Source organism: Thunnus maccoyii, chromosome 18 (assembly GCF_910596095.1).
Source record: "Thunnus maccoyii chromosome 18, fThuMac1.1, whole genome shotgun sequence".
NCBI lineage: Eukaryota > Metazoa > Chordata > Actinopteri > Scombriformes > Scombridae > Thunnus > Thunnus maccoyii.
The window spans coordinates 1,416,395-1,425,566 of NC_056550.1; the positions used below are offsets into that span (position 1 = coordinate 1,416,395).

The 9,172-nt window shown below is 39.0% G+C and overlaps 1 protein-coding gene across 1 annotated transcript in view; it reads right to left on the reverse strand.

Annotated features, from left to right (window-relative positions):
• Positions 1-8,705, reverse strand: part of fbxl16 (F-box and leucine-rich repeat protein 16) — a 42,778-nt gene extending 34,073 nt beyond the window's left edge. Inside the window, exon 1 of the mRNA XM_042391558.1 lies at positions 8,309-8,705. The gene's annotated coding sequence lies outside the window, so the exon portion shown is untranslated. The remainder of the gene's footprint in view (positions 1-8,308) is intronic.
• Between the last annotated feature and the right edge of the window lie 467 nt (positions 8,706-9,172).

Here is a 9,172-nt window from a genome sequence, read left to right on the forward strand (position 1 = left end):
TATTCGGGCACACCCCTAGTGTTTTCTGAAATGTTGTATTTAATGAAATGTTGTTGCAGGCCACCGTAGAATTCATCACTTCTAGGATCAGGAATTTGCGTCCTCAGCCCACACTGTCACCCCATGTACAAGTAATTCAATAATCATTAGCTCAGTTGATATGGATATTTAGTTTTTTCTCTTGTTCTTAGTTTCTCATGCAGACAATTTGGGCTTCAGCATCTTGCTTAAGGACACTTAAGATGTATAGCCAGGGGTCAAACCACCCCTTAAATTAATGATCCACCTACTCTACCAACTGAACTACACTCAGGGCTGGATTATGTAACCTAAGGGGGCCAGGGCAAAAGTGAGCTGTGATCAGACCTCAAGATTTTAGATATTAGACATTAAAACTAGATTTTGACACTGCTAACTCTATAAGGACCACCAGAAACATCTAGTGGAGACCCTGACGTGGATGAGCTGTCTGAACATCTAGCCAGAGTCTTCAAGTCACAAGGAGTTAGTGCTTATCACAAACCATTCAACGCCTTAACATCTGTCTGTCACACCCTAAAGACAGACACCTTCCTAGAGGAAGACAGGATTGCTGTATGACATCATCATGACATCACATGTTAGCTGTGGGGAACACTCTCACAGTATCCACTGAGAAGAGGTCACAGACCATAGAAAGATTAAGGAAACCATCGAGAAGACCAACTTTGAACAGAGACAAATGTTACCATCTCCCACATATACATAGACCTGTTATCGCATGAGTTAAAGTACAGGTTCACAGTTTTTCAAGTGTGTTTTAAAACAACAGTCAGGAACCCAAATGAACACTGAAACTTTTTTTTTTTTGCCATAATCATTCCTCCTGTTCATACGGACCTTTGTTTTAGTATCCTAATACAGAATACAGGAAGTATCCTCAGAAGTAAGGGTGTGGAGGTTGAGGTGGTATGTGCGTGTGTAGCACATTTGATTTTCATGCAGGTGACCAGAGTTCACAAACCTGCATTTAATGTTTGTCTTTTTATTAACCGTAACCATGACCTTTCCCTTGACTTAATAAAATGTTTTAGTTGCATAACATTAAACATTGAAACATTGAAACATGTTTCTTGCTGTAATCATTCCTCCTGTTCATACTGACCATTAGAGGATCCCTTCATAATGCACTTGCAATGGAAGTGATGGGGGACAAAATCTACAGTCCTCCTTCTGTGCAAAAATGTCTTCAAATGTATTTGAAAGTTTATCTGAAGCTAATATGAAGCTTCAGTCATCCAGATGAGTCAAATCAAGTAGATATCTTTCTTTTTTGTTACTGTACTTCCACCACAGCTCAACAGGGAAACACTGTCTGAGGAAACACAAAGAGGGAATTTGATGCTAAAAAGACTGTAAATGTGTCAGATATCCACTTGATATGACTAACTCAGACTGCCGAAGCCTCATATAAGCTTCAGATAAACTTTTAAATACATTTTTACACAAAATGACTGTGTGGACACACTGTGGATTTTCGCCTCCATCACTTACATTGAAGCACATTTGAAGGATCTTTTAATATCCAGTATGAACAGTAGGAATGATTACAGCGAGGAAAACCTCTTTCACTGTTCATATGGACACCTGACTGTTGTTTGAAGGGAATCTCGAAAAATTGTGAACTTATCCTTTAAGTTCTATTCTCAGGTCACATGATGACAACTGACCTACTATATCTACATTTCTTGAATTTATACCAATGGATATAGTTGAAAGTTGTTACATACATTTTCTAACTGTTGTTATGACTGGCTGGCAGGCCACAACAAAGGAGGGCGAAGCACTTTCCATATTTTAAATATAAATGTTGCTCTAATAGGTTACATCCATTGCGTTTTTACAGGAAAACTACTAACTAAATGGCACTTATATATATATATTATTATATATTATATTAATTTTCATTTGTAACACTGGAAGGCTCAAAAAGCTGCAAAGGCCTTCCCAGCTAATTCCCATATACAGTAGTATGGCTCACATGTAGCACAATAACTGGGTAGGGAACAGAATGGACATACATTGAAAAATATCCCAGAAAAATGCGTGTATGTTTGTGTGTGTGTGTGTGTGTGTGTGTGTGTGTGTGTGTGTGTTTGTGTGTGTGTGAGTTTGTGTGTGTGTGTGTGTGTGCGCGCACGTGCGTGCGCAACAACCATTTTACTTATTTTGTCACCAAGATTATTTTGAGATTCATTTTGGTGAGATATTAATGATTCAGAGTGTGGTCATTTCATCAAATGAAAACCTACTTCAAAATTTGTTTCAATCTTTCTTAAAGATGTGAGGACTCTAAATCTGATATATCATATGATATCATTCTGTCAGTTCATTCTTGACCTTGGATACAGCAGTTGTAGTCGCTACCAGTGACTTTGTCTGCCTCTGTGGATCTTGCCACACTCTAACAGAAATTGATAAATACCTATGTATAACACAAACAGAGCCAATGTGGTGTGTGATATTCTGGTTTGGTGAAGATACTGTGTATATTACAGTGAGGATAACAAGTGTACAGGTGTGTTGAAGTGTCATCAACTGAGCCCAGCTGAACTGCTGATGTCAGAGAGAACACTGTTGTTGTCATTGAATCCTCTCATTCTTGCAAGTTTGAACTACCAAGTTCAACTTGCAAAGTTCCTATTCCCAAGAACACAAGCTGGAACTTGGCATACTCTGTGTTGAGAAAGGCCTACAAACAAGCTGTCATAGCAAGAGCAGTGCCACAGATGCATGATGGTAGAAGAGAGAGAGGACCAATGTTAGGTCAACTTCTGTCTGAGGTAGTGTGGTGGTAAAGGCACAGTGAGGTGCAGACCAACATGACCACACAGTCTAATCGGTCTGTCTGATGCTACAATTGATCATCATCATCATGACAGACTGAGACATTGTCTTCCCCGCTGGGCTTATCTGTGTCAGCCAAGTAATAATACGTCATGATAACCTGAAATGATATTGGTAAGGATTAAGCATTATGAGAGATGAGCAGTACTCTCTGGCAAATCAGCCGTTTCTGCTGTGTTCACTACAGCTGCTCCTGCTTTGTCTGCAGGCTGCATCTCACACAAGGGGGGGGGGGGGGGTTGTTTTGTTTTTTTCTCCCCATCATAGCTTTAAAGGGTAAAAATTTGCATTTGACATGTAATTCTCATGCAATTAACAGATCTTTGTGAAAGGCACCTTTGATTTACATTTTGCTGATCGCTGTGTAGACTGAAAAAATAATAACACAATCAATGAAACTGCTAACAAACTAAAAAAACAATATTTTAGTAGAAGATTACATCTGTCACCTCATATTTCATCTCCACTTTATCATTATCAGCTCTAGGAAGTGTGTATAATTGGTCTGAAAGGTGAGGCACGCACATTCTCAGCGCAGTTTATGTGTGGGAAATTGCATATGCATGTCTGTGTGTGCATGTGGCCGCTGATGTATATAATGAATGTATTGGTGTATATTTTGGAGTGTGCAAGGTGCGTAATGGTTGAAGAAGTTTTCAGATCCTTTACTAAGGTAAAAGGTAGCAACATCACAATATGAACATACCCTGTTAATTAAAAGTTCTTCATTCAAATTTTCCTCAAATAAAAGTAAAGTATTATTATCAGCAGAATGTATTTAGGTAGAGGTGGTTGATATGCATCAACCTAAACTCAAGGCCCACATTCTAGCCTTTTCCAGAGATTTCATCCGGATCTGATGAGAAATGGGGTCACGTGATCTAACACACATTAATACATAATGAGGATGGTTCTGTCATACTAGGTACATCTAAATTAAGAATATTCACATGTTGAATTGTTACTCAGACTTTGAATTTCTCCATGTACAAACATGTTGATTCTCAGCCTCTAATGCTTTCTGAGAGATTGATAATCCTGATCATACCATTCTTACGTGCCATATTGTGTGTATTAATCCATACATCCTTATCTGTGATCTTCCTTACAGTCATAATGTGCTTTACATCCTCAGTTTTCTACATCTTGTTGTTTGGATATTTATCTCTGTAGTTGGTATCAGTGACTCCATGTAATTATTTTTATAGACAGTACTATTTTTAATATTTAGTAGTATTATTTTATCCATGAAGTCATGATGAAACTCTTCCCTCACTACATCCAAAACAATTTTTTCCCCAGTCTTTATATGCTTTCATATAACCAAATGCTGATTATCTGAGTTTGCTATTGAAGATGTTACTCTGAACATGCTGTCATCAACAGTTTTCGTAGGGACTGAAAACTGTATGCAGTGAAGACTGTGGATTTCTCAGAGTAATCATTACATTGTTTCCAAAATTACATGATTTTCTTTTTTTTTTACATAAAAATTTCAATTCTCTGTGAACCAAAAGTAAAATTCCATGTAATTCAGTTCTTCCTAGTCAAAATGAACATGTCAGATATCCACACTGACATTCTTCCTTGGGCAAATTATGTCACTTTTGCCATTCATGTGTATTGGGCTTTCAATTTCAGAGATCCACAATTACATTTTTGATATTTAGAATGAACATTCTGGATATCTGCAATAGAATTCTCACTAGGAAAACTCCCATTTCAGATATCTACAATCCAATTGTTACTAGTCATAACTTAAGTCGGCATTTGCTGTCGGAGAAGAAAGAAAAAGCCCACCACTAGATGTCGAACTATGCATGTCCTAAATTCAGGGATGATTTTTGGCTGGACCGCACAGGGGTCAGCCCAAGCCCCTAGGAACAGCGCTGGGCTTTGAAGCCAATTTGACATGGTGGCCAAACTGTGGAATTACAACTTTCGGGTCCGACAGGGGCCCAAAAATAATTTTTCCCACACACAATCATGGGAAAAGGAGCGGCTGTAAAATGGTGGATACATTTCTTTGAAAGTCACAGCCCCCCCGCCAAATGACTTGTTTCACTATCCAATTTTGATCCATTCAGTCCAATCACATTTCGAAAGTCTAGAAGAGCTGCATGATTCATTTGTTTTATCCCCATTCAAGTTAGCCGGAGGGCTAAACCAGAAGTTATCTGTCTCAGCCGGCAGAAGTTTATGGTGAGTATGCTCTATGGGCGCATAGTATGTTTTCATCCAGGTCATTTCTTAGGAGGGGAAGAACCAAGTTGATATGCTGTATGGAGTTCTCTTTATACATCCATGGGCCAGCCCAAATGAACTCAGATCAAACTGGGCAGTGCTGATCAAATATGGATCAAGATCCTGTTACTGCATTGCATATTTCTTGCCTCAAATGTTTTCAGATACATGTTTTAGTGTACTGTTTCCATGTAATATATTAAAGTTTTTGAACAGGCTGCCATTTTGAAAACGGAAGAGCCAAAACCAAGCACCACCTAACTCGCAGTACGTCACCCATTACGTTGATTTTACGTCAATTACAATTTCAGATATCTAAAACTGCATTCTTGATGGGAAGAATTACAATTATGGATATCCACAATATTTATACAGATGTACAAAATTTTATTTTTCCTAAAAAAAAAAAAGAAATTGCAGTACATATCCAATTTTTTCACACATCCATTTTTATTAGTCAGAATGTAATTTTGGATATTCAAAATTACATTATAGATATCTGGAATGGATTTTTATTTTGGATATCTGAAATTGAAACTATGACTAGTACAAATTGGATTGTAGATATCTGAAATGGGAGTTTTTCCAAGTAAGAATTCTTTTGCAGATATCCAGAATGTTCACGTCAATATCAAAAATGTAATTGTGGATATCTGAAATTGAAAGTCCAATATACATATATTGCAAAAAGTGACATCATTTGTCCAAGGAAGAATGATGATGTGGATATCTGAAATGACAATCGTGGATAGGAAGAATGTCATTTTGGTTATCTGAAATGTTCATTTTGACTAGGAAGAATTGAATTAAGGATATCTGCAATATATATCCAGTCTGGCTATTAAATGTTAAAATGGCTTGCCATAGAAGCACAGCGAGAGAATTCACTCCTCATCACATCTGCTCCCACATCACAGGTAGCTACTGCATCATGTTTACTGTTTGTTTTTTTTTTTTAAAGTGTTTACTGTTGTTTTGGTTTTTTTGTTTTTTTATTAAGCTCATGTCTCATGAGGCCCCTGGGGGGTAAGACATAGGCTTCGGGTAAGACATGATCACTACCTGTAGTGGTGCTACAATATCGTATCATTTATGGAGATAATTCAAATAAGTTTAGGCTGTGTTGTGATACTGACCAAGAAACAATCTTATCAGTTGCAAATATATGCATCATCACATCATCACAAGGAGAGAGCAGAAGTAACATTGCAAATGAAGCATTCAGATATTTTGACTTGCAGGCAGCATTTTTACATACAGTACGTTCACCTCAAGTTTTGGAACTTTGACCGTGTTTAACATAGACATCTGACATGATAACAGTATAAAAATAACAAAAAATAACAAAAAGCACCATATGTCTACTTTATGTAATTGTTGGCAAACAAAACATCTGATTGATTTAGGGATATATTTGTGGTTGTTTTTCTATGTAATGATGCAACTAAAACATAATAAATGGTTGGAATTCTGAGCAATGTTGATTATTTCACTCTTAATGAAGTGAAATAATCTCAGTTAAGTGTTTGAACAATCAGATACTTGTCAAGAATGTAGTAGTGTCATACAAGAGTTTTTTCAGCTATAAAGCTACATATGGGAAAAGTTAAAAGGGGCACTCTACCAATTGAACAAGTCACTTTACTAGTCATGGTTAGTACTACTCAGCTCGTGAAAACTGTTGTATAATGTCTCCTGTGGCTCTGGAGGAGCTTTGTCAAGTTTGAGGAAATAACCCTGATGATGTCATAGTAATGTCATCATGAAGAATTATTCCTATTGAATTGCATTAGTGGAAGTTTAGGCTCCAGGTTTTGGAGCTTGACCCATACTGCAGAATATAAGTCAAGATATGTCTATTCTGCTGCTTTGAGTTGATCATTTGTTTTTTAATCTCTCTCTCTGGCCCTCCTAAGTTTATGGAAGTGCAAGCACTGTTTTCAGGTTACAATGAAATTTCAGATGATTAATCCTTTCAGCCACACCAAAGCTGGATTACCTGGGGTCCAAGGACAAGTTTTGGGAATCTGGGACCAAAAATACTGAGTTTACTGTGCATCAATTGGTTTGTGGTAATTTGATAAATGCACATTTGTTATGAAATTTGTACAACTAAGGCAGGTCATACATTAATAATCTAGCAGTCTTGTTTTATAGAGGGGCCCTGACTCAAAATCTACTTTAAAGAAATGTTGTTATATTGTGCTCCTGTATTCCTAGATAAAGTTGTGTTTAATCAAACTAACCAGCACACAGAAACCTGTAGGGCCAGGTGGTGTTATTCCATGGGCATAATGAATCCTCAATGTGTAGTCTGTTTGCATTGAAATTAATGGGAATTTGGAGGCTACAGGGCAACATGCACAGGCACCCTAACAGTATGAGTTTGTCAGTCATTAATAACTCAAAACTCATGCTGTACAGCCAGACATTGTTTAAATGAGCAGAACTCTATTCAATATTCTAGATGAAATCCCAAAGATTTCATAGAAAGCTATATTTTGATGATATGTGTATAAAATGATGTCCAAGAGAGCAACAATATTTCATGCTTAAAAACGTCTCTCCGTATAAACATAATACAGCTTCAGTGAAGAGATAGAACAAGCTCATTCTCAATAAACATGTCAGAAAGTGAGGAATACGATGTTATCTCCAACCTTGCAGCTACTTCAGGAGAAGGGGGGGGGGGGGGGGCTGTATGTCAAAGGGTTAAGTCACTATATTTAGGCTAACATTAGAAGGTATAGAGACATGTAATGTGGTGTAATCAGGGCAACAGCAGCAAAACACAGAAAACACCTCATTTCAAAAACAGAAAGATATCACACTGCTGCACAAACGATAACCAAAGCGGGTAGCGTCACTGACAGACGCTGACGTCATTGTGTTTGTTAATAATACGCAGCTCGATGCGGCTGATCAGCTCCGTCTCCCACAGGCCCCACCGTGCACACACAAAGAGCTGGAACACCCAGCGCCATACACTCACATCACCCCCCGATCTCTCTGCAGTCTCCTCCGCCTCGTCTGAGCGGAGGAGCCGCAGTATGGATGCTGCTGCCATAACCCAACATCCCGTCATCCATCACAAGCACAGACACGCTACACACACACACACACACACACACTGCACCCATGGACACATCCTCCTCGTCCGGCCTTTTTTTTCGCATACCTCTCAGATGAAAATTCACTCGGGCATTAATCCATGATCAGCACGCTGTTATCACTGCCTATCGATCACGTTTCTCCCCGCGTTGCGGCGCAGATAGGGCGAAATAAATAATTGTCAGGAGGCAGCCCTGCCCGTTATTTCCTATCGGGAGGCGAGAGATGCACCCATAGACACAAGAAGAGCCCCCCCGAGTCCAAAATCTGAATGAATCAAACGTAGGGGAGCACCGATAAACAGCCTCCTCTTGAAAATTGTTCAATTCTGAGCAAAAGAGCTTCACTGTTGTGTTTTCGATCGCCTAGTCCTCCTCCACAACAGAGTGGCCCTCTGTCTCGTAATTTCTCCTCCACACACGCACACACGCACACACACGCAGAGCGGAGCAGCCCTGTCACATTTAAAGAGATAGGATAGGGCAGCTGGAGCAGCGCTGTGCACACAGCTACTCTGCCTGCTTCTTATGTAACCTGAGCAGCAGCTTCTGATTGTTCTGCAGCCCAGACACACACATACTGTAAATGAACCACAGGTCACTGGTTTACCTGCGAGCATATGTGTGTGTGCGTGTGATTACGGCCAGGATCGCGCACAAACTATCAGAGGGGCAGGGGTAAAATGCACCCTGATGTGGGGCAGCACAGGGGCAAGCATGCTGGCACACTCTGGGCTTGAGTGACTTTAGACTGATTGACTGTCTGTCTCACAAATAAACAGACATTTTTTTGAGCATGAGTAAATCTCTCATTGGAATAGAAAGACTTTCTAAAGTTAGAGTTATTAATAGTTTTTATATTAACCTGTTCATTTTTGGCCACTCAGTGTCTCTTATTAGCTTCAAGTATGGATGTATAGCACATTTTCTTT